Source organism: Oryctolagus cuniculus, chromosome 14, assembly GCF_051225735.1.
Source record: "Oryctolagus cuniculus isolate XC-2025 breed Fujian yellow rabbit chromosome 14, ASM5122573v1, whole genome shotgun sequence".
Classification (NCBI taxonomy): Eukaryota; Metazoa; Chordata; class Mammalia; order Lagomorpha; family Leporidae; genus Oryctolagus; species Oryctolagus cuniculus.
In genome coordinates this window covers 48744736-48771379 of record NC_142880.1, presented here as the reverse complement: position 1 = coordinate 48771379, position 26644 = coordinate 48744736, and the positions used below count along the sequence as shown (strand labels likewise).

Below are 26644 nucleotides of genomic sequence, written 5' to 3'. Positions count from 1 at the left end.
CTGGAGCAGAGGTAAAATGATCAAACACATGCTGTCTGCCTTTTTCCAATGAGCGTACTACAAAAACCTTAACAAAAAATTTCCAGCTATAAGTGAAAAGGACCCTGTGTACTCACAGGCGAATTTCCATCCTGCAGAATATTAAAAAAATCCCAGTTTTTAAAATTACTGTGTAGGGAGCTGGCATTTAGCCTAGCAGTTGAGATTCTCACATGCAAATCCGAGTTCCTGGATTTGAATCCTGACTCCCAGTTCTGACTCCTCTGCTGCTAAAGCACAGCCTGGGAAGCAGTGGTGATGTCTCAAATGATTAGGTTCCTGCCACCCACATGGGACACCCCGTTCACAAATAAATATTAAAAAAAGAGAAATGAAGAGGGGGGAATAGTGAGGAGTCTTGGATGTACACGTAATGCTTTGTTTCTAATTTGGGGGCTGAATATAAGTATTACCAGAGAACAAAATGCTCATTTATCTGGATAGTTATGTGACGTTTTTGGTATGTATACTGTATTTCAATACAACATTTTGAAAATAAAATCACCTATTAAAAAGTAACAAAATAATATTAAAATATTTTAAAAACCAAAGTTTTTTTTTTATTTTAACTTTAACAAAAATCACTGCTTGGAAGCTCTTGCTGTTCCTCATCCCAAATCATATCACATGGGTAGACATGTGTACACGTGCACTAGTAATGAATGATTGTAATTCCTAATGAAAGCATACCTGAACGCTGTATTATCAGTAGTCCTTGATATTAAACTTGGACATAGCTCACATGGGGCTATAGTTATCTTTTACTACACCAAGTTTCATTTTGGAAAACCACCATGTGTGGCTTGGGATCCCTGAATCTTCTGAGTAGTGTGTTCTACTGGAATCTGAGACTTTCAGCTTCCCTCAATAGAAGACAGATGATATAGATAGATAATAGAAAGGAATAAAAGAGGAAAAAAGGGAGGAAGAGAGGAACGGAGGGAGGGATGGAGGGAGGAGAAGAGAAGAGAAAGAAGGAAGGGAAGGGCGGAGGGAGGGGATGGGGAGAAGAGAGAAAGATGAATGATAGATGCATGATGGATGACAGGTGATAGATATAGATAGATGACGGATTACACTGATAGTCACACATACAAATGACCAAACTATTATGAATGTTTTCTCTCACAGTGCTTCCACAGCCTCACACCACATTTCGGGGTTGCCTATCTCACCTATCTCAGTGATTGCTCGTTCTCATATTTGTGACCTTAAGCAACTTGGCCCTTAACTTTCATACTATAGATTATCACTTCCAGATTCAGAGACTGTTTTACAATTTTTTTCATATATATATATATAGATAGATATATATATATGATATCTATCTATCTATATATAATATAAGATATATATATCTCTCTATATATCTATATATATATATATATCTATATCTATATATATCTACTTATATTTGTTTGACTTCTCCATTTCTCTCCTAAAACTATAATCAACCTGAAGGTAGGTGGTTTTATCTCTTTTATCTTCAGTACAAATAATACTGTTTGGCTCATAGAAGGAATTCATTAAATAGTTGCTGAATGAAGAATCTATCCTTGTCTAATATTTCTCTAGTACTTGAGGCATCTGTTTTTCTTTTTTAAAAGTTTATTTATTTATATGAGAGAGTGACAAAGAGAGAAGAAGAGAAATAGAGAGAGAAAGATCTTCCATCTGCTGCTTCATTCCCAAAATGCCTACAACTGACAGAGATGGGCCAGGCTGCAGCCAGGAGCCAGGAACCTCCACCAGTTGCTCTACGTGGTTGCAGGGCACCACGCACTTGGGCCCTATTTACTGCCTTCCCAGGCACATTAGAGCAGCTGAATGGGATGTGGAGCAGCCAGGACTTGAACCAATGCTCCAATATGGGATGTTAGTGTCACAATCAGTGGCTTAACCCCCTGAAAAACTCTACTAGTCCCATGATGCATCTGTTTGACCATTACAACTGTAATTTCCATCTATTTACTAAATAGAGACCATTTATAAAATCCCATAGTTAGTGGAGGATGTGTTAGGTTGATTTTGGTTAAGCAGGTCAAGAAATAAGAGTAATTCTTGGGGGCCGGTGCTGAGGTGTAGCAGGTAAAGCCTGCACCTGCAGTCCCGGCATCTCTTAAGGGCAGCGGTTCAAGTCCCAGCTTCTCCACTTGCAATCCAGCTCTCTGCTGTGGCCTGGGAAAGCAGTAGAAGATGGCCCAAGTCTTTGGGCCCTGCTCCCATGTGGAAGACCTTGAAGAAGCTCCTAGCTCCTGGCTTCGGATCAGTGCAGTTCCAGCTGTTGCGGCCATCTGGAGAGTGAACCAGCGGATGGAAGACCTCTCTCTCTCTTTCTGCCTCTCCTTCTCTCTCTGTGTAACTGACTTTTAAATGAATAAATAAATCTTTAAAAAAAGAATAATGCTTAGGTCTGGTGTCGCACTACTTGTAACTTAGATAATCCATATCAGAGCACATATATACCACATAATTACATCCATCCAAATCAGTAGATGTGACTGGTTCAGAGGAAAAAAGTCAAATAGGAAATCTTTACAGCAAACAACTGAGATATTTGAAATTCTGGCTGGAGGTTTGTTGCAAGTCTATGCCTCTCAACATTTTACCTCTTCAAAAATTTGTTTGCTATCCAATCTGTTATTTTTAATATACAAAAATTGTTCTATGATTGCATATGAATTCAGATTTTTCACATTTTATCTTTTTTTATACCCCTCAGGACTCAACCACAAAAATATTTAAGAAGAAAACATATCATCCAACATTCATAAAGTGAATTGTAAGTAAAATTTTAATTTCTATTATATTAAAATATTATAAAAAGATATTATTGCTGTTATATAGTTTCTCTTGAAATCTTTAATAGTTTTACCAATCTATTTAGAAATTTGATAATTTTATTTTTTTAAAATTAGTTTCAAAAATATCATTTATCCCACTAATTTTGCTAATAAAATTAACTTTTTCTCATAGACATACATTTAAAATGTCCAAGAACAACCCAAATTGCATTGACATTACATTAATTTTATAGTCGTTCCTAAATTTTCTTTAAAATTCTTCACCTAAAGTCATAATGTTTCTGCTATTAATCATCATTTATCTGTGGAAATCTGTTTTATAGAAAAGGATTATTAAAACAAAAGTACTTGTGAGTACTGAAAAAAATAAATAAAACGTAGCTTTACCATTTTGGTTAGTTATTAATTCTGCTGATATAAAATTAATTTACATAATAAAACATCTGCATAAATATTATTTGAAGTTCTTATCAAAATATGGTATGTAAAGAAACCAGACATGAAATCAAATGTACTGTTTTAACTTACATAGTTGTAGCTTGTATAAAGTGTACTGTGTCAAGCATCTATATAGTTGATTGACTTTTATAAGAGTATGCATATATCTTCTTAAATCCTAATTATTTATATAGATAGAAATGATCAAAAGTGCAGATATTCCAAAACATTAGATATTTTCAAAGTCCATCTATTGTTTTATGTGATAGAGTTGTTATTTTTGAAAGTCAACACTACATCTCAGTTTCTTCTTCTGAAAATATATTAAATGCGAAACAGCACCCATGAACCCAACAAAAATTTTTCCACTCAGTGTAAATATATGAGATCACAGGGTTTCAAGTGCAGTACAATCCAGCCTCCAGCCTCATGCCCAGCACATACATGTGTCAATGATCCTCTTCAGCATACTCCAATTTTATCACCTTTGAAATGCTCAGCAAGGTTGAATTTTCTATCAGCAAGGTTAAGAATATGTCTTTGCTATAGAAAATTTTATTAGAAAAATTATTTTAGCATGCAGAAATATATGTGAGTAAAAAACGATATATTCAAATTATGTTGTTGATGATTGTGACATACATGACTTAATTATCTTAAGAATCAATCTATCACTATATTATAAATAAGCATAACTATGCTAATCATTGTGAGGGCATTTTATCATGTAAGAATAACATAGTGAATATGTGTGCATGTGTGTGTGTGTGTTGTTGTATACCTACTTGTAAAAAGAATCACTGATTTTCATTTGCTAAGGTTCAAATTGAAAATGAATGAAAAATCAAATATTTATTCATAGTTTATTATTGTTATTTATCATGTTAAGTTTTATTGATTTTGGTAATTGTCATTTGTTCTTTGTGTTGAAGCTAAATTCCATGGCACAATTTCAGACTATGGTAAAACTTTACATTTGGTTTAAAAAAAATCTAGTTTGTAGTTACAAGAATGTTATTGCTTCTGCACATGTAATTGTGCAGGACTTCATACCAGGAAAGCTTCTGCTGATCTCGGGGGTGAACGCTTTTTCTCATCATGTAGCCAGGGTAGATTTATAAGACCTTCTCCTCTGGGGGATAGAATGAGACTGACAGTCTATGAGGAAGGATATGATTATGAACGTTCAAGTTTCTTGCACATTGGTTGACGAACAGCATTATTCATGTTTCTTAATGTCAGACGTTTATCCCTTTCGCTTATTCAACGGTGTCAGGTATTTGAAACATGTCTCATTGAAGAAATAACTGATGCAGTCTGCAGTAAATCTATCACCTCAGTATTTCAAATCTCATCAAAATCTTGAATTCCTTACTCATGAGAGACTTTTTATTTAACACACTACATTTTCAATGTACATAAATTGATGCAAAGCTAGTAAGCATTTATAACTAAATAATTATATTTGGGGAGGAGTTTGCAAAGTAGAAATTATTTATTAGAAAATGTGAATGGATATTTAGAAATATAATGTCTTCTTTGAGCTAATTGCAAAATTTCTTATAAATTTCTTTTTTATAAATATATGAATACCCTCAATGCTAACTGAAATTCTTTATTCTTTTTCTATTACAAATTAGTTAAGACTCTATATGTCTTATTGAAAAGTCAGAGAGCCTAATTGTCTTTAACTATTTGAATCATTCTTTTCCCCAAAAATACACGGCTTTCATTTATCTACTACAGAATACCAATTATTTCTTACTGGTTACTATAGATAAGCATTCATATTGAGGAGAGTGGACTCAGTGTCTTTGAATTAATATTCATCTTTCTGCCTCTCTATTGAAGCTCTCATCTACCTCAGTGTTTGGTAGCATTATTGGCAGGAGAAGAACTAATAAATATTGATGGAATTGAACTAAGGGAAGAAAGTCCTGAAGGGTCAGTTTAATAGAATATAAAACTTTAGGAATACATATAGTCATCAAAGCAGAAGTTCAATGAGGGGTGGAGAGGGTACAGCATTCTGCTTCTTGATTTATTAGCATGAACTAGATTATTGGACTGACAGATTATTAGGCTGTATAGTAGGGAAGGCACTGACTACAGTAGGGAGTATAGTAGATATGCCTCCCATGAGCACATGGGTACAAAACCAGAGGGAGGAATGTCTGGTGGGTTTTGAACTCGGGAAAGAACTGAGCTGCCAGGTGTTAGACTAGCTGATTAGCCTCCATGCGATGCTTTCTTAAGATTTCTCAAAGATCAAGTATTCTCTTTTTATCCCTATAAATTTGTAGGATGCCTACTCTATACAAGTTGTGATGTGACTGAGATGCAAAATTTTATTTGTTATTTAGAATAATCAAATCAAACAAATGTTGTCTTGGTATTACTGATGAGGCAACTAAACTTCGATTAGTTCTGTGTCCTATTGGAACCATCCTTTCTTCTTACCCACTGTGGGTGTGGAGGGAGGATTTAGTTTTATTTGCTCAGATGCACCATGATTATGGTGGTCTGGTAATTAGAGGTATTAGTTTATTTCTAATCATGATTATCTCCTTTGCTTTTTTACTTCCTGCTTTTAAGAGAAATTGCTGGAACTTCTATTTGAAATCCCTTAAAAACGTGTACAAATTTTTGTCTCTTCATGTTTTTGTTTGTGCCTAGAGTTTTCATTCATTTTCAAATTCTCAATGGATTTATAACTAAAAAGGGTTTCAACTAAATAAACACAACAAAGGGATAGACAAAAATCATACTGAAATATGTAACATTCAGAAAACACAGCTGTCGCTAGTAAGCTGTTTCCTACCTACATAACACAATACTTCATGTACTACACACATAAGAAATTGTCACCTCAATAAATTTTGTACAAACCAAAAGAGAATTTTGATAAGGCAGTTTATAAAAGAATAATGTGACATTTGTGCGTATCTTCTGACTTAATGACTAGTGGTATAATTTGGTATTTTATAGAATCAACTTAACACTAAGCTGAGTAGTGAGCACTTGTTTGGACTTACCAGCTTTTTATATAGCACCACTTTATGATCTTCGGATTTTATTTTCCTCATTCCATCTCTCGCTGCCCCACCTTCCCCATATCTGAATAGTCATTCTCCTAATCACTATCAACCATCACAGCACTCCCATTAAAAAAATAAAAGACTGGTGACACAATGTGTCTTCATCATTGTGCCCCCCCCTTTTTTTTCCTTAAGGTTTGAAAGTCAAAAATAGTGATAACTTTAGCTGTTGATATAGCAGCTATTTATTTCTCCCTTCTAAAACTGTGTGCTGTATTACAGTTATGATTCAAAACTATTGAGAAAGTCGTAGCCAAGAAGTGACACCAAATACTGGAGATTTACATGTGGCAAGTCTGAATATTTCTATGTGTATTATGTACTAGATGAGTTTTAAAAAAGTTCATGGAAAATAGGATTAAAAGATACACTTATTTTGGTGTAGAAAAATTGAAATCCATGCTTACTTTTTTAATAATATCGATTGTTCATGAGCTTTCTGGAGACCACTTGAATGTGTCGCTATGTAAGTATATTGTTTGCTGTTTTTAAATGAAGGACTATGACACATCTTAAATCTTACCATTCAACCTTATAAGAATTTTTGTATTATTATGTTTTCAGACACTGTGCCAGGCACTGTAATGTAGGTGAATCATCTTTCTGTGTGTTCTCAATAATCTGATAAGGTATGTAGTTTCAATTACTTCAGAAAATAGCTTGTTAAACATCAAGTGGAATTTCTCACTCAAGTTTTCTGGTCATAATTTTAGGACTTTTTGTATCACAACGTGCCTGTTTGGCATCTACTCTTTCCATCTTCCATCCACTGCTGTGTTTCTATTGTACCTCAGAAAAATAAATTGTTTGGGGAACCATTTGTTCATGGATTCAAATCCAGGCATATTTATGGGGACATAAAAATGTTTTAGAACCTCTTTTGACACAGCTTCACTTGTTTCAAACTGGAATATACTGTCGTATAATACCATCTATTTCAGCATTATTGCAACAAAGTGATATTTCCAGATTGTTTTGCACTAAGGTAAAATAAAGTTTGGGACCAGTTCTAGTGTATGCATGGATTTTATTTATTGAGCCATCTCTGCAAGGACAAGAAAAGCCATTGTGCAGAACTGATGACGTATTTACTAACAAATGGCAATTTATTTTGATTTAATGCAACTCCTGGGCACCAGTAAGTCACCTGAGGAGATACCAAGTCAAAACATAAGATCCTTAAGTTTTGAGGTTGCATGTCAATCATTACTTTACATAGCTAGACTCAGAGATAAAAGATGTTGCTTAGAGGTTGAATAAGTGAAAGGAAAAACTTAAGATATGCTTCTCTTTCTCTTTCCATCTGTTTATCTTTGATCTTGATTCAGGAGATTGCTTCACTAGATTCTTTATCCTACTGAAATACAGTTTTAAAAACCTGAATGCAGAGAAAACATTGCAAGTAATACAATATATTTTAATTAAAATATGTTATGTAAAATCATGCACAATTCAAAGAAAGTTAATTTTTCTATTATTTTTCACTTTATGTTTCTGTGTGGGAGCAAACTGTTGAAATCCTTACTTAATGTATACTAAGCTGATCTTCTGTATATTAAGATAATCGAAAATGAATCTTGATGTGAATGGAAGGGGAGAGGGAGTGGGAAAGGGGAGGGTTGTGGGTGGGAGGGACGGTATGGGGGGGAAGCCATAGTAATCCATTATTCGTACTTTGGAAACGTATATTCATTAAATAAAAGTTAAAAAAAAAATTTTTCTTATTTTAGAAGTTTTGAGCATCATATCAAGAAAACATGCAATTCCTGCATTTGTTTGTCATAAGCAAACTTCATTACTTTCATTTTCATACAGTCCAAATTATAATATTCTGTCAATTTCTTATTTTTAAGTTATAGTACATGTTCTGGTTGTTCTATATCAATGTTATAATGACAAGTCCAGTTCAAACCAGGGACACTGAATGCAAAATGACAAACTGAGTAATCTCCTGAGACAACTTATTGCCATGTTAGAAACAAGTTTTTGAAGAGAAAAACATGTGGCCTGTGCCTGTGTATCACTTCATTTTTGACTAATTATGAAAATTCTTATATTACATTAGATTAGATTCTGCAAAATCAAATTTCCAGTGCAACATTAAATTATCCTCACCAGATGTTATTATTAGATAGGATGTAAATGGAAATTTATGGTAAGTGGTATGCATTTGATTTCTTAATTATAGGTTGAAATTATAATATTTGTAATATTTATCTGCTAAGCAAAATATCTAAATATAATTTAATGCTCAATATTTTAATAAGTGTTTGTAAATTTTTAACTAAGCAGTGTCAATAATTTTCAAACTGCTGCTACATGAGCATCTGTTTTTTGACTCTTATTAGCTCTCTGACCTGGTGTAATTAGTGTATGTACCCTTTCTAAATTTCAGCCACATTCAGCAATTTTGGAATGATAATGGGGTAGAAATATTCAAGTGTCAATCTTTGAACTGAGGTCTTTCCATTATGTTCCACAGGTCTAGGTAACAGTAATAAACATAATTACTGGGTTCATTGTAATGGTTTATTTATCTTATTTAAGAGTTCTGCTTCCTTCACTTATCTTCCAATGTTATTTTTTTGAGAAAGAAACAGGAGATTTTGTAGAATTTAGTGTAATAAATTCAATTATTGAACTTGGCTAGGATTCTGTTTAAAGAAACAAAAATGTATAACGAATTTGCAGATATTGCTAATTTAGTGTAATAGATGACAAAAATAATGATTTTATTAAAGGTAGTAATCTCATAATACTTGTCATTGTGGAAGAGAACTATGTTTTAGAGGCTCTTGCTAAACTACTGAGAAGAAAGCTTCTTGATACCTGAGATGTACTGAAAGTAATTTATAAAAATATATAAGAAAAGCACATTTATCAACATGTTTGGGGCAGGCACTGTGACCTAGTAGGTTCAGCCTCCACCTGAGGTGCCCGCATCCCATATGGGTGCTGGTTCTTGTCCCGGCTGCTCCTCTTCCAATCCAGATCTCTGCTGATGGCCTGGGAAAGCAATCAAAGAAGGCCCAAGTGCCTAGACCCTTGCACCTACATGGGAGACTTGGAGGAAGCTCCTAGCTCCTGGCTCCTGGCTTCGGATCAGCCCAGCTCTAGCTGTTGTAGCCATTTCGAGAGTGAACCAGCAGATGGAAGACCTTTCTCTCTGCCATCTCCCTCTCTCTATCTGTAATTCTACTCTCAAATAAAATAAATAAAAATATTTTAGAAGTGTTCATAATTGTTAATTTTTTTTTTGCTTTCAAACTTTTATTTAATGAATATAAATTTCCGAAGTACAGCTTATGGATTACAATGGCTTCCCCTCCATAACGTCCCTCCAACCCGCAACCCTCCCCTTTCCCACTCCCTCTCCCCTTCCATTCACATCAAGATTCATTTTCAATTCTCTTTATATACAGAAGATCAGTTTAGCATACATTAAGTAATTATTTCAACAGTTTGCTCCCACACAGAAACATAAAGTGAAAAATAGTTTGAGTACTAGTTATAGCATTAAATCTCAATGTACAGCACACTAAGGGCAGAGACCCTACATGAGGAGTAAGTGCACAGTGACTCCTGTTGTTAACTTAACAATTTGACACTCTTGTTTATGGCCTCAGTAATCACCCTAGGCTCTTGTCATGAGCTGCCAAGGCTATGGAAGCCCCCTGAGTTCACTGACTCTGATCATATTTAGACAAGGCCATGGTCAAAGTGGAAGTTCTCTCCTCCCTTCAGAGAAAGGTACCTCCTTCTTTGATGACCCATTCTTTCCACTGGGATCTCACTCGCGTGGGTGCAGGGGCCCAAGGACTTGGGCCATCTTCTACTGCTTTCCCAGGCCATAGCAGAGAGCTGGATCAGAAGTGAAGCAGCCAGTACTTGATCTGGCACCCATATGGGATACTGGCACTACAAGTGCCAGCTCTACCTACCATGCCACAACACCAACTCCAGAAAATTATACTTTAACTTTCTTCAAAATTTAAAACTCAGTCAACCAATACTCCACAGAATAATATTATAGCTTTCCATTTTGATTTCCTATGTCTTATGTACAATTGCTAATGTAGCTTTCATCACCTCAATTCCTTTTTTTAAACTTTTTTATTTAAGGTAAACAAACCGTGTATTTCATATTTACCGATTTATGAACATAGTGATACTTCTTCCCATACTACTCTCCCTCCCACCAATGCTCCCATTCTTCCTCCTTCTCTTATTCCTCCTCTTAATTTTTACAAGGACATACTTTCAGTTTATACTCATAAGATTCACCCTGCACTAAATTTAGAGTTCAACAAATTGTAAGATGCAAAAACACTCAACTCACTTGAATGCCTCAGCTCATTTCCAATACAATTCCCTGCTGATCTCTGGGAAGGCAGCAGAAGTTGGTCTGTGTCCTTGGTCCCCTCCACCCACATGGGAGTCCTGAAGGAAGCTTTTGGCTCCCGGTTTCTGATCAGCCCAGCTTCAGCTGTTGTGGCCATTCGGGGAGCGAACAAGAGGCTGGAAGACCTCTCTGTCTCTCCGTCTCTGTCTGTGGCTCTACTTCTCAAATGAATAAATAAGTCTTTGAATTAATTGGAATAACATTTTTAGTAATTTATCTTTATTATGCTTTTAACAACTTCAATTATGTTACTTCTGTCATTCTTTTAAGTAATGCGTGCTACCAGTCACACCTGTCATCCTTAGTATTGGTGATTTCCCGGCCTCCACTGATCGGTATATCTGCAAATGTGAAGAACATCTTGATTTGTCTTTAAACCTCAGAAAACAAGATATTAACACAGAATTTACACATAAGTTTCCTCCTTATTTTGCAGGTACTGCTCTTCTGTATTATAATTGGAAAACTTTCTATCAAAAGATATCTTGTTGTCTTTACCTTTAGCTAACATGTCTGGTTTATCTGGTTGCTTTTTTAAAAATTCTACCAGTTTTTATTTGAAGTTAGAAGTTTAGGTATTCCTCATTTTTATTGTTTATTTGTTTGAATATATTTTAAAAACAGAGTGAGAGAGGGAGAGGGAGAGGGGAAGAGACAGAAAGAGAGAGGGAGAGAGAGATCCTCTATCTGCTGGTTCAGTCCACGAATTCCAGCAGCAATGTAGGCTGGGTCAGACAGAAGTCAGAAGTCCAAAACTCAATCTAGTTCCCCCTTTAAATTTCATCTTTATCCTCTACTTTCTGCAATTTAATATTGTAGTTCTGTGGGATATCCTCTGTCATTCCTCCCTGCAGTACAAAGCAGACTAGAAACTCTCTCCAAGTGTAGTTTTCTTTATTTTTTGGTACCTGAATTATGTTGAAATTCTTCATCTGTTTTTCAATATTTTCATCCAATTTGCAGTATCTGTACTCTATTTTATTCATTTTTATAATAAAAAATAAAAAATAAGATTTCTGAATATGTAATCCTACCTCTATTTTTCTTAAAATATTATTTTTTTATTGAATGAACATAAATTTCCAAAGTACAGCTTATGGATTTGAAAGGCAGAGTGACAGAGAAAGACGAAGAAACAGAGAAATACCTTCCATCTACTGGTTCACTCCCCAGATACCTGCAACAGCTATTCTGGTCTAGGCTGCCGCAAGGCTGAAAGAGGCTGGAGCAATTGGTACACGTTCTGCTCTCTTCTCAGATGCATGAGCAGGAAGCTGCATTGGAAGCACAGCAGCTGAGTCCCAAACAGGCACACCTATCTGGGTTGCCAGCATCATTAACTGTGGCTATATGTGATGTACCGCAATGCCCATCCCCCTCCTCTATTTTTTGATAAATGCAATCTCATGGGCAGAAAGCTGCTTAGGCTTTCTGGACAGATGCTCCTTGATTATTTTTTAACTTCTAATTTATTTATTTGGGAGACAAACAGAGATAGACACCGGATCTCCCATCTACTGCACCACTGCCCGCATATCTGCAATGGGCACTGTGGGCTGAGGTTAAAACTGAAAGCCAGGAACTCCATCCTGGTCTTCCACATGAGTGGCAGGGTCACAACTACTTCAGACATCACTGCAGACTGTCAGCATCTGCAGTGGCAGATATAAGAGTCAGGAGCTGGATCCAGGACTCAAACCCAGATACTTTGATGTGTCTCAACTACTATGCCAAATACCAGCTGTAACATTGTCTTGTGTTGTAATCCTCTTTTTCTTCGAAGTAGCATCTGGGATTGTCCTATTCAGTTCAGGCCACTGTAACATATTGACAGGGATTGGGTGGCTTAGATAATTATTTCTCACAGTCCTAGAGCCTGGAAAGTTCCAGCTCAAAGTGCCAGCAGATACAGTGTTTGGTCAGGGCCTACTGCCTGGTTTATAGATGGCTATCCTCTTATGGTGTCTTTACACAGTGGAGAACAGGGGGAGGAAAGAAGCCACCATGTCTCTTCTTGTGAGGGCATTAATTACATTAATGGGAACTCATCTTCAGAAACATAGGTTGAAGGGATTACCCAGAATGTATCACTTACTTATAAAGCAATGGGTAATTTGTTAAACCTATTAACATACATGGACAATTGCAAATATAAATAACAGAGGAGATAGTAGAGCTAACAAGATAGAAAAAATATTCAAAGAACAAATGAGCAAAGTTATGGCCTTCGTGTTTATAGCTTGCTGGACTTATTCTACTTCCCAGGATTTATTATCTTAGTTAAGCTTGGCTCACTCATATCTGTGGTCAGCTGACAGGTTAGCTATGTGATGGCTGGTGCAAGATTGTGTCAACTGAGAAGATTCCTTTTGGTTTCGCATGTCATCTTATACCCTTACAGGATGCAAGCTTTCTCTGCTAGTGGATGCAGGAGAAGGGGGTCGAAGAGAGGGAGAAGGAGAAGCAGAGAAAGAGAGAAGGAAATGAAGTATTCAAAGACTCTTGAGACCTAAGTTGTATCTGAAATGACATCCCTTCTACCTTATCCTGTGCACTAAAAGAAACTGTAGCCAAGTTCTGAATCAAGAAGTAAATAAACAGACTTCTCATTTTGATAAGGACTTCTGAATAATTATAATGTGATAAGGATTCTGTGGGAGTGAGAATTATATTTATTTTTGCAACTATCTACCACTAAACATTTTCAGGATAGGAACAAAAAATAAGATAAAACACTCACAACACAAAAGATACTGAGATTATAGAAGAATTTCAAGTGTGAATACAATAAAGAAAAAGAATTCAATCCTAACTCTATTTTAAAAAGTATGCCAAAAATGGTAAGTATTAAAAACAATAAAAATATAATATATAATAATTGATACAGCTTTCATAAAAAAAGGGAAAACAAAATATTAGAATATTATTTATAGTGCTAATAGGTTATATCTGTTAATATAGAAAATCCATCTGGATAAACCATCATTAAAGATCAAATGATTCATAAAGTTCACAACAAAGAAATTTGCCATGGTATTCTCACTAAAATATATTTTGAAAGACTAATACAGATGGAAAGCAATGTAAGCCATAAAGTGATGGGATTCAAAAACCTGTAAATGAGAATGGACTGTAAAATTATAAACATATTTCTAATATACATAAATGCATTTTATTATTTATGAAAACATGTTATAAATAATATTAAAATGTGATTGATTTGTATATACACGCATAGATTAAGGAAACTATACAAAGCTGAAATATTAGGTAATATTGACTCAAAGAACAAGAACAAGTAACAAGGGACAAGTAACCATGATGTGAGACAAGTTACATTTCTTAGAAGGATGTAGAGACATTGGTGAACTTAAGGATTTTTGAAGTTGGTTAATCTGATCTCAATTTATTTGTGATTAGAGTCTATAAGATATGTTATTCATTTCTATCAAAGAAATTGGTAGTTCATTTGAAAATTGCATACCTGTAAAATAGGGCCTTCCTAACCTAAAATAGAAGACCCTTTCTTAAAGTCAGAATTATTATACTCTCATATTCCTCAATCAAATCTCTTGTTTATCTGAGTGAATGATTTAATTAGTATTACATTTGTAGCTGAAAACTATTTTTGACTATGACAAAAATAATATAAAACATTTCAAAATATAGTTCATTTTGATATCTTTTTTTTCTTAAAAAGTACTTATTGTCACATCCTGTAAGGTTTGTCAGGCATCATGTGTTTGTCTCAATAAACTTTACATAGATAGATAGGAAGCAAATTTAATTCCACTGGGGATGGTGAATGTTACAAAGGAAAAAACAATGATTCCATGGTAAAAACCACAACCAGGCAGAGCTGCCTGGATTTGCTCAGCAAAGACAACTTCAAAGAATACTTTGGGTGTGCAGACTAAATGTAACTAAAAATAACTCAAGTGGCATTTTGACAAAATCCAATATCTGTAATTTAGATACTGATTTTTCTCTTCCCTTTGTTTTTCAAATTACCATAGCTATGTGTATATTACACTTATGTTTCTCTCCAGTAAGTAGGTTTAATTTCTACTCCTTAGCCTGCAGATTTAAGTTCATAAAATAATGAAACATATATATCATATGTGACAGTGAGAAAAATTATTAAACTCAATACTCAAATTGCCTTCTCTTAGCTTCAGAGTACAAGCAAAGGTCACCTAGACAGCCTTCCTTTATTAAAAGTCAAAAAACAAACAAAAAGCCCTAAGGGATGAAGACAAATATTTTCACATAAACAATCAAGAATTTTCATGTTAATTTTGCCATTTAGTCTTAAGGACAGTGAAATTCTCAGGTTCGTGTTCGGTAAAACAAATTTTTAGGAGATTTGAATCTGTGTTTTACTATGCTAGTATACTGTTATTTTTACATTCTTTTTAACAATAGAAATTTATTGATGTGGCTTTAAAAGTTGCTAATGTTATGCTTTAGAATTTACTGCTATTATTGTAGTTTTAAGTTTTAAAATATAAATGTTCATATTATGATCCTGAAAAATATTTTATTTCTTTAATCTGAAACAAACCAGTACACTCAAATAATATTTCTGTTTACAAGTTTAGTCTGGAAATCAGATTCCATATTTCTGCTACTACACAGTTTCCTAATCTTTGAAGGTTGCTTCATGTCTCTAGACATTATTTCCAAATGTGTGAAATGATGAAATTAACAAGTGATCTCTCGAGTGACTTGAATGTGCTTGAGTCCTATTTAAATTTTACAGAATTTTTCTCACTTAATTACCACTAGGGGGAACTAAACCCCCTAAAGTTCAATGTTGATTTTTTTTTCTGATATGTTTTCTCATGTTAATGTAATATTAATGAAGAAAACATATTCAATGTGGTTCACAGATACAATTCTAAGAATATAATGATACTCCCTTTCTCGCTCTCCCTTCTTCCCTTCCTTCCTCTCTCTTTCTCTCTCATTCTCGCTCCTTTTTCTTTCTCTTTAGTTTTTGAGATAACATATTTTTAATTAACATTACAGTCAAGGTCTTAATGCTCCATTAAACAAAGAGAGCTACAAGTGAAAAGTAAAAGGACCTTAGTTCAATGGTAATATATGCAAGGAGAAAACAATAATCAACTGGAAAGATGACCATTTCACCCATGTATGTTAAATTTTAAAATAATCACTGGTCATCAAAATTATAGTAGTATAGTATTCTTAACCACTGGTTGACAAAAATATGAAACAAAGTTTGACAAAAAGTGTATTTGAAGCAATACAGATACAGACAAATGTTTCTTTTGTTTTGATTTTTAAAAAAATTTTAGCTACCATATATAATGGGGTACATATGATATTTGTTTTTCTGTGTCCAGCTTATTTCATTCAACCTGATCCCCTCCAGTAACATTCATTTAGATTCAAATGATAGAATTTTATTCTTTTTATAGCTGAATTATATTCCATTGTGTGTATCACATTTTCTTTATCATTCATCTGATGATAAACACCTTGTTTTTTTTCTCCATATTTGGGCTATTGTGAACACTGCAGCTATGAACATGGTGGTGCAGGTATCTCTTTTATATAGCATGTTCATGTCTTTGTTGTATATACTTAGCAGTGGAATTGCTGGATCAAATGGCATGTATTTCCATTTTTTTATGAAATCTCCATACTGTTTTGTAGAGTGGCTGCAAGAATTTACATTCCTACCAACAGTGGATAAGAGTTCCCCTTTTTCAGCAGCCTCAACAGATTACCAAATATAAAATTGAGCACATACTATACAATTTTGTTTCAAATTTTATAGTCAAACTATTTTTATGCACATACAAAAGAGTCCAACAAATGACAGCTGTAGCCATGGATGAATGACTCTCACTACCACATTGACCAATACCAAGAAGCATCCTGAGTAGGTTCCAAGCCACTGGCTGGACTCTGTCAGGGACCTCTGTAACAAGCTCTGAATGATCACTTTACACAAGTTTCAGGGTTTCCCTGCCTGTATCTTTCCATTTCTTTTTCTCTTTCAGTATGTAATTTTTATAACATCTGTATCAAGATAGTCCCCCACCCAAGATCTGAGATGTTAAAACTAATTTTTCTTCTCTGTATTTGTTGAAAGAATTGGGATGAAGTTTTGCAGGCTCTGCTGTATTAAATCCTAACTTAACAAGCGTATAATAAAAAAATTAAGATGATCTATCCCAGAAGATGTGGGATGATCAAAGTCATTTTGTTAAATTGAACAAACTAGAAGGACTAGGTAGAAAATCATTAAAATGGAATCTCATCACAAATCATATCAATATCATAAAAAATAAACATCTACATATATAAGAAATAAAGGCAAAAGTAGCATATATGAACATAGTAAGGGAGATCTAATGGTAAGTAAACACATTGTGGTCATTAGTTAGCAATGGAAAACTAGAATTTATTTTGATTGTACGTAAAAAAAATGGCTTAGGCAGGAAAAATAAATTGCCTCTTTTAGGAAATTTAGCTACTCTGATTACCAAGGTAGAGATAAACCATTCTGTTTGAATGTCAAGGGAACAGGAGAAATTTGACTTTGAAAATATATTTTGAAGTATTCCTTATATTTTATAGGCCACCATTCATAAATTCCAGTTTTCCGTTCTGAGCACAGGGGTAAAGTTCTATATCCCAGGTGCCCAGATTCCAGTGTAGTGGATTGCTTGGCATTTCATGACAATCCAGTTAAGTGCTTTCTGTTATGCACATTGAGTGGTTAGCAGACATGAATGGAATGCCACACACCTGGATCATAAAGGATATTGTATACAATAAATTTAGAAATATTCATTATTTCTATTTCCTTTTTCTAATAGAAGAAATTACTATGGCTGATCCTCTGAAATAAATAAATAAATACTTATTATCTGCAGTGCCTGCAAACTAACCAGACTATATCCTGCACTGTAAATACTGCAAATAATACACCTTAATATGTTGGAGTCCACAGAAAATAAATAACGAAGTAATGCTGTAATCATATTATTAATTCAAATCCCTCCTTTCAAAACAGTCTGAGACTGAGTTTTCTAGTTTGTTCAGTTTAACAATCTGGGACACCATGAGAAGAACAAACAAAAATTATTTCAATTTGGGCTCTTTGCCCAGAAATACAACTACATATAAATATCCTTAGCTAAGGAAGAAAAAAAAAAGGAGGGGTCCAAAGGAAAGACAGTTGGGGAGAAAACATACAGAAAAAAAAAAAACAACCTAGATCCAAAAAGAAAATAAGAAAACTATTGATAAATCTGATAGAATATTTAGCATATTACTAAAAGAACATAAATATGGTTACAGAAATAGAAAATAACTTCAATGAAGAAGTATAATTCTAAGAATGCCCATTTAATTGACAAAATAAAGATGTTGTATGACAGTAAATAGTATTGATAATAGAGCAAACATTATTGAATTCCTTGTTCTACCTGAGAAAATACTAGCCTTACATGAAAGAGTTCAATGAAGCAGATCATCCGAATGTGCTAATCTTAATCAGTTCATGTTTTGAGATCTTCAGGGCTTTGTGGTGATTAAATATATTCAGTGTAAGAGAACATTAAATTTCTCAGGTGATTTTTATGTGAACTCCATGAAACAATAATGCGTATCTTTTTATTTTTGTAGTAAACACTAATTCTGAGCTCACTTTTTAATCAACACTTCTGATAGTCCATACTTATCCATAGAATTAAAGCTTCACACTCTCAACATGTTTAATGGACTTCCAGGTTTGTTCTCCTTATATTCCTCTTAGCATCCTAATGTGGCATGAAAATGAATCAGCAAAAATATCTGCATCTACCAAAAAATGAACAGTTAATCAGTGTTCAGACAATGTGGTATGCTATACCTGGAGCCATACCATATGTAAATATGAATTGACTCAACTGAACCTATTTCACACCTTGTGACTATATTCATGCAGTCAGCTGTGTGAAAGTTTGCTGCCCATTCTCCTACTGTCAGGAATAGAATTTTGAAGGCAACGAAAACTATTAAACCTACACTTGACGGCATAGTACTTAGTTATCATCTATTTTGAATACAAAGATTTATAGTCAATAGAAATATTAAAGGAAAAAATAAAGATCATAAGACAGTGCAATTGCTGGGGACAAAATTAACAAAAGTAAAAAGAAATGGCCAAAAAATTAGAAACCAAGCAACAAACTAAAACCTAACAAAAGGGCCAACATTATGATACATATTAAACTATAGGCTGTAATACTGGCAGCACATATCAAAATGCTTGTTCCAATCTTATCTACCTCACTTCCAATCCAGATCTCTGCTAATGCACCTGGGAAAGCAGTGGAAGATGGTCCATGTCCTTGGGCTCCTGTCACCCATGTGGAAATGCACACCTCTACTTGAAGCAGTAGACAAAGAGTGCTTTCTCTAAGGGTTTCAAATCCTACTGCCCAATAGTGTAGAAAATTCAAGAAAAACATGATTTTTTTACCATTTTATTTAACAGAATGCAGTTATCTGACAATCTTAGGAAAACATTGCTAGCTGAATGATGAGAAGTCACACTACAATAGACTGAGGAGGAGACAGGAAATGAAATTAAAGGAATTATGTCTCTGACAGAGAAGAGGAGAGAGAAAAGTATGGGTTTGCCTTCTGGGTTAGATGGGAGATCTGAATACATTTAAACACTGCAGAAGGATGCTGGTGGAGGAGGGGCTGAATTTACAGGCAAAGAGAAAAGATCTATTTTTCTAGATTGCTGATGTGTGAATGAAAAATACTCAAAATAGAATAATCAATTGTACAGTTGGTATGGGGCACATAAAACAAAGATTAGTGTAGATATTGTTAAACTACTGTGAGCAGGATGAGGTTTAATATTTGAGCCCAAATGGCTTCAAACCCTGGAAAAGATGTGAAGAAAGGGAACTTTATATGCTTTTGGTGGGAATGTATGTTAGTGCATCCTTCATGGAACACTAAAAGTAGATCTGCCATGTGACTCAGCTATCCCAATTCTGGATTTTTATCTAAATGAAATTAAATGAACAATGAAAGTGATACGCACACTTCATTGCAGCACTGTTAAAAATAATCAAGAAGATATGGGAGCAACCTAGGTGCCTGTCAATGGATGAGCAGATTAAGCAACTGCAGTATATGTGTGCAGTAGAATATTAGTCAGTTATAAAAAGAATTAAATAATGAGATTTGGTTAAAATACTCTGATAAGAAAATACAAGATAGATGGCAAAAGTTAGAGAGGGTACAGAGTAAAGAAAATATTTTATGGATTTATTAATATATAATACTCATATATATTTAATGGTTGTCTCAAAGTACAGATTAATAATGAGGAAATTTAAATATGTAGAAAAGATGGTGTAAATGATAGGACAAGACAGTAATAATGAAGACCAGAATGGAGTTCTCACAGGGAAAGCATGGCAGTTTGAGAAGAGGATACCTGCTTCCAGTGAATGATCAAAGGAGAAGACATTACCGTATCACAGTCCATGTTCTTGCTCAATCTCTTCATAAAGTGCGTTCATACACTTCATGTCATGCCTACCTTTTGGGAGTTCTTCACATACTTTCCTTAATCCTCACACTTATTATTTCTAAGTATGAGTTATGGAATCTGTCTCTCATTTCTATCTACAGAAGTAGAAACTACTAAAACTACTAACAAAGCAGTATGTATTGGATAAAATATGAGGGGAAGAAATCATTTGGTGCAGCAGTTGAGATAACTGTAGTGATATCTGCATCACCTCTGAGTGCATAGGTTCAAGTTCCAGCAACGTCCCCAATTTTAGCTTCTTGCTATTGTGTACTCTGGGAAGGAGCAGCTGATGGCTGAAGTGGTTCATCCCTACCACCCACAAGGCAGGCTCCTGACATTAACCTGGCCAGCCCCAGCAGTTTTGCACATTTGGAGAATGAACCAGCAGAAAAGACAATCTCTATTTGTCTCTGACTTTTTCTCTCTCTGACTTTCTGTCTCTCTGATGTTCAAATAAAATGAAAATAAAAATAAAAATAAATAAAACTTTAAAAAATAAAATATGAGAGGCCTTCAAAAAGTTTTTACATAATACATATTTTGAAAACATTGTGCATGGACTTCAAAATATGTTTCCACTGAAATAAAATTTCCTTTCAATTCCATTTTTCCACGAATGTTTTGAATTTCCTTCATATAAATAAGGAAACATAAAGACAAATCTCATTTTCTGATAATTAATATATTATTAAACTTACTTTGACACTTTTTTAGATTTTATTTAATTATTTGAAAGGCAGAGTTAAAGAGAGGCAGAGACACACACAAGAGAGATCTTCCATCTGCTGGTTCACTCCCCAGATGGCTGCAAAGGCTGGAGCTAGGCTGATCTGAAGCCAGGAGTCTCTTAGGCAGGAGCCCAAGGACTTGGGCCATCTTCTACTGCTTTCTTAGGCCATAGCAGAGAGCTGGATTGGAAGTGGAGCAGCCAGGACTTGAACCAGTGCCAATATGGGATGCTGGTACTACAGGCGGCAGCTTTACCTGTTATGCCATGGCACCAGTCCCACATATTCTTAATATATTCTAAAGGAAAAAATAACATTTAAGCAACTCCATTACTGTTGTTCAGTAGAATTCACATGTATACTCTGTCTCCTCTGGCACTTACTAATTTACATTTTCCCAGTGACGTCAGTGTATTTTTAAAATATAATGCATTTTCTGATTAAGGTAGTAAATAATTCTGTCACTGTAAAATAACTTATTTTTATTATTGTTATTTTAAGGAAACATAAAGAGTTATGTTTAGTACCAATTTCATTAATTTTTTCTAATCAATCAGGAAAGATTTTTTTTTAAAGATTTATTTATTATCTGAAAGGCAGAGTTACAGATAGGCGAGGCAGAAAGAGACAGAGAAAGAGAGAGGTCCTCCATCCACTGGTTCACTCCCCATATGGCTGCAATCGCTGGAGCTGGGCTTATCCAAAGCCAGGAGACAGAAGCCTTTTCTGGGTCTCCCACATGGGTGCAGGACTGAAGGACTTTGGCCATCCTCCATTGCTTTCCCAGGCAATAGCAGAGAGCTGCATGGGAAGTGGAGCAGCCAGGACCCAACTAGCCCCAATATGTGATGCTGGCACTGCAGGTGGTAGTCTACCCACTACACCACAGCGCTGACTCCAAAAAAGATTTGTTTTTAACGTTATTTAGGTTGTCAAAAAAAAGAAAGGAGCGGGGGGAATTTGGCCATAGCTTGCTTGGTTAATCCTCCACCTGCGGCGCTGGCATTCCATATGGGCTATGGGTTCTAGTCCTGGTTGCTCCTCTTCCAGTCCAGCTCTCCACTTTGGCCCAGGAGTGCAGTGGAGGATGGCCCAAATGCTTGGGCTCCTGCACCCACATGGGCGACTAGGAAGAAGCACCTGGGTCTTGGATTCAGATCAGCACAGCGCTGGCCATGGTGGCCATTTGGGGCGTGAGCCAACAGAAGGAAGACCTTTCTCTCTGTCTCTCTCTCTCTTACTGTCCATATCTCTACCTGTCAAATTAAAAAAAAAAGAGAGAGTTATTTAGATTGTCGTCATTAGAGCTGTATGATTTTTGTGTTTTCGAGAATTTCCCTAAAAAATGATAGCCATTTCACTGTTAAAAAATCTTTCATCAATTCTATCAAGAATTAAATGTTCTAATTACAGCATATCTATGGTGTAAGTCACATCAATATAGAAGTGATTCATTTGAACAGTGTATTAGTAAAGTTAACATATTGTTCACTTTCTTTTAATTATAATAATCACCCAAAATCACTTTGCAGTTGAAGCTTGATTGTCAAATATAATTTGATTCTTATTCATGACACTGACAGCTAATTCCAACTGTTTCTTTATACACTTTCATTTAAAATAGTTCATTTGTGGTGTGTGTTAAAAATATTCTGTAAGAATAACATTTTGCTTTCCAAAGGCCGGTTCATTTATATGTATACAGAGTAGATCTGGAGCTGGCGCTGTGTTGCAGCAGGTTAAGCTTACGCCTGGGTCACTGGAGTCCTAAACAGGCACCAGTTCATGTCCTGACTACTCCAATTCCCATCCAGCTCCTGAGAAATCACTCCTGGGAAATCAGTGGAAGATGACCTGATGTTCTTGGGCCCTTGCACCCTTATGAGAGACATGGATGAAACTCTGGGCTCCTGGCTTTGGTCTGGCCCAGCCCCAGCTGTAGTGGACATTTGGGGAGTGAACCAGTGGATGAAAGATCTCTCTCTCTCTCTCTCTCTCTCTCTCTCTCCCTCTTCTCCTCCCCCCAACCCTTATAACTCTGCCTATCAAATAAATAAAATAAAATCTTAAAAAAAAGTAGTAAAGGTAGCTTTTTTTTCCTTCAATATTTTCTTTTACTTTTCTTTGATTTACCTTTTCAAAAACAATTTAAGGTTCAAATTATTATTGAGGCCAAATCTGTAACATGTGTATAAGAATGGCTGACCATATTCCTTTAGTCCATAGGAACTCAATGCCTTTATTTTTCTCCCATCATGTCCTGCAAACATTTGTCTATCATATCATTTTCCCAACCCCTGAGCAACCACAGAAGCCCTGGGAGTCTTCCATTCATTTCCAATTAAAACGTTTCTCTGTAGCAAAAATAACTGACCTTCAGGTATTTGCAAGTTTTCTTTATTACAACTTAAAACTTTTATTTCTCATGTAATTCAAATCCCTTTCCCTATTCAGAAAAAATGCTTCAAGTTAGTTTGGGTCAAGCTGCCTTCGATGACACCCACTTTATTGCCAGGAACCACATACATTCCTTCCCAACTTAACGCTCCTAAAGCTGCTTCTCTTTACCTTGGTATCACTTACAGCTGCCATGAACATCAGGTAACTTCAGAATCCCCAGGAGAGAAGCAAGAACTGGAGTTAAACCTCTGCCTGCTTATTATTCCTTGCAGAAAACTCATGCCAAGCCCTTTCTGACATCTTTTTTCCTAAACGTTTTATTTTTTACTTGAAAGGCAGAGTAGCAGAAAGAGAGAGAGCGAGAGAGAGAGAGAGATCTTCAATCCTCTAGTTTATGCCCCAAATTCCCGAAAAAGCCCAGTCTGGATAAGACCAAAACCAGGAGCCAGGACCTCCATCTAGTTCTCCCCTATGGGTTGCAGAAGACCGACTTCTTGGGCCAGAATCTGTTTCCCAGGCACATTAGCAGGAAGCTGGATTTGACACACAGAGTAACTAAGACTCAAACAGGGCACTCTAGTATGGGATGAAGACTTCCTAAGTGGTGTCTTAACCTACTGTGCCATAAAACCCACCAGTTAATTGGGTTTTCCTATGGTAGCTAATAGGACATTGGGATACAGGAGCAAGGAAGGGAGTGAAAGAATTAAATCAGAAAATATACATTCAAATATGATTTTTTTTTGACAGGCTGTCACTCCCCCTCTTCATGGAGGAACGACACTAAGCCCTGCCTAGGCTTCATATCCGAGTCACGGCCCCATTATGTCGCTCCCCCTCTTCGTGGAGGAACGACACAGGACCCTGCGTTGTTCTTTCGTCTGCTAGGCCCTCCCCGGGTTTGCTGCTGGTTCTTCCAGGGTTGGCTACCGTCCCTTCCACCTCCGTGGAAGGGCGGTTCCCCCTGCCACATTCCCCACTTCCGCGGGGGAGAGGCACACCGCCGGCCGGCTCTCTCGGGGGCTGCACAGGTGTTCCTTCAGATAGATGTTCCCCAGATGTTCCCTCGTGCATGTTGCTCCCCACAGATCCCCCTTTCTTTTTATTTTTTGGCGTTGATACGCGCCTGTCTTCGGTGCCCCACGGCACACACTCTGCTCTGCTTGCTAGAGTTGCCCACAGGTGCTTACAAGTCCTATCAATCAGGCAAATCGAATCCGGGTCCTCTCTTCGCCATGTTGTGAGGAGGTTTTTAGGCACTGATGCGTGCCTGTGTTCGGTGCCCTGCAGCGCATGCTCTGCTCTGCTAGAACTGCCTGCAGGTGCTTACAAGCCCTACCAATCAGGCAAACCGAATCCAAGCCTTCTCATTGCCGTATTGTGGGGAGACTTATTGGTGTTGATAACGTGCCTGTCTTCGGTGACCTGCGGCGCATAAGCTGCTAGCCGCCCGCAGGTGCTCACCACCTCCCTAATCAGGCAGACCGAATCCAAGCTCTCTCATTGCCATGTTGAGGGGAGGCCTTATTTTTCTCTATTTCTCTATCTCCGGGCATTCCTATCTCTCCTATTTTACTTCTATCTACCAGCATTCCTATTTCTCTCATTTTACTTCTAAACTTCTGTTTCTCTTATCCCTGCGGCTTCCCGGCACCCGCCCCGAGGCTGCTTCTCGGCGGCTTCCCAGCTCTGAGCCGCTTCAGCCCGCTCTTCTCTCATCTGCGTGGCTTCCCGGCTTCGCGCGCGCACTCCGCGGTCTCCGCGCCCCTTCACGCCCGCACCACGGCCTCGCGCTAGCCCCGGGTTCCCTATCTACTTGTGCCCCACGCGCTCTCTCTGCACACGGCGGCTTCCACGAGTCACACAGCACAGCTCACGTTTCTGCCACCACCGGTATTCAGTCCAAGTTCCCCGGACTAACCTGGCGAATTCCAACCTGGCGGCCCACGTCTCTGCCTCTGGTTCCAGATTTTCGCCTTTTGCTCCCCGGGCTGACTTGAAGAATTCCAAGATGGCTTCCGTCTCCGCCTCAGCCTGCACTCGCGGCTTCATCCTCCCTAACATTTTTCTCTACCTGGTATGTTTCCCTAAGTTTTCTTCCAACAATATTCCTCCCTCATTTCTCCTGGCCTCTCCCCACAGTCCGTATCCAAGTCTAAGTTTCTTATAGGTTTCACTTTCACTTTCAACCTGCAGTCCGTATCTGAGTCTAAGTTTCTTCTTGCTTTCACTTTAAATCCTAACTTCTTTCCCACAGTCTGTATCCGAGTCTATGCCTAGGCTTTCGATAGCTTCTTCCGGCACCTTTTCTGTCCGGCTTTTCCCTAGGCTCTTCTAGTCTCTCTCTCCGGTATTTCCCACTTCTTCCTGTTTCTTCCCTCCTAGGTTTCCTATCCATCCTAGGTTTCCGATCCGAGTCACGGCACCATTATGTTGCTCCCCCTCTTCATGGAGGAACGACACAGGACCCTGCGTTGTTCTTTCGTCTGCTCGGCCCTCCCCGGGTTTGCTGCTGGTTCTTCCCGGGTTGGCTACTGACCCTTCCACCTCCGTGGAAGGGCGGTTCCCCCTAGCCACTTTCCCCACTTCCACGGGGGAGCGGCATACCACCGGCCGGCTCTCTCAGGGGCTGCACAGGTGTTCCTTCAGATAGATGTTCCCCAGATGTTCCTGGTGCATGTTGTCTCTCTCCTCATTTATAGTCCTCTTCCACCAATCCCAACTCTGCTACCCACACGCCGAGTACGCTGCTCTCCTCCAATCAGGAGCAGGATCAGCTCCTGGAGGTCATCACTCAAGTTGGCAAGAGGCAGCTGTGTAGAATCTGTTTCTCCCTTCTCAGCGCCATATTGTGGGAGAGCAGATGCATAGAATAAGTCTTAATTCCAGTAACTTAGTCTAGTCCGAGTTGCTCCCCACACAGGCAGAGTGGACAGTGAGAGAGAGACAGAGAGAAAGGTCTTCCTTTGCCGTTGGTTCACCCTCCAACGGCCGCCGCAGCCAGCACGATGTGGCCAGTGCTCCGCACTGTTCCAATGGCAGGAGCCAAGTACTTATCCTGGTCTCCCATGGGGTGCAGGGCCCAAGGACTTGGGCCATCCTTCACTGCACTCCCTGGCCACAGCAGAGAGCTGGCCTGGAAGAGGGGCAACTGG

At 37.1% G+C, this 26644-nt stretch overlaps 1 protein-coding gene across 1 annotated transcript in view; it reads left to right on the top strand.

The window, feature by feature from the left end:
• The window catches only part of CDH18 (cadherin 18), a 974018-nt gene that overhangs the window by 259193 nt on the left and 688181 nt on the right, over positions 1-26644 (top strand). The window contains exon 2 of the mRNA XM_089313132.1: positions 2762-2821. The gene's annotated coding sequence lies outside the window, so the exon portion shown is untranslated. The remainder of the gene's footprint in view (positions 1-2761; positions 2822-26644) is intronic.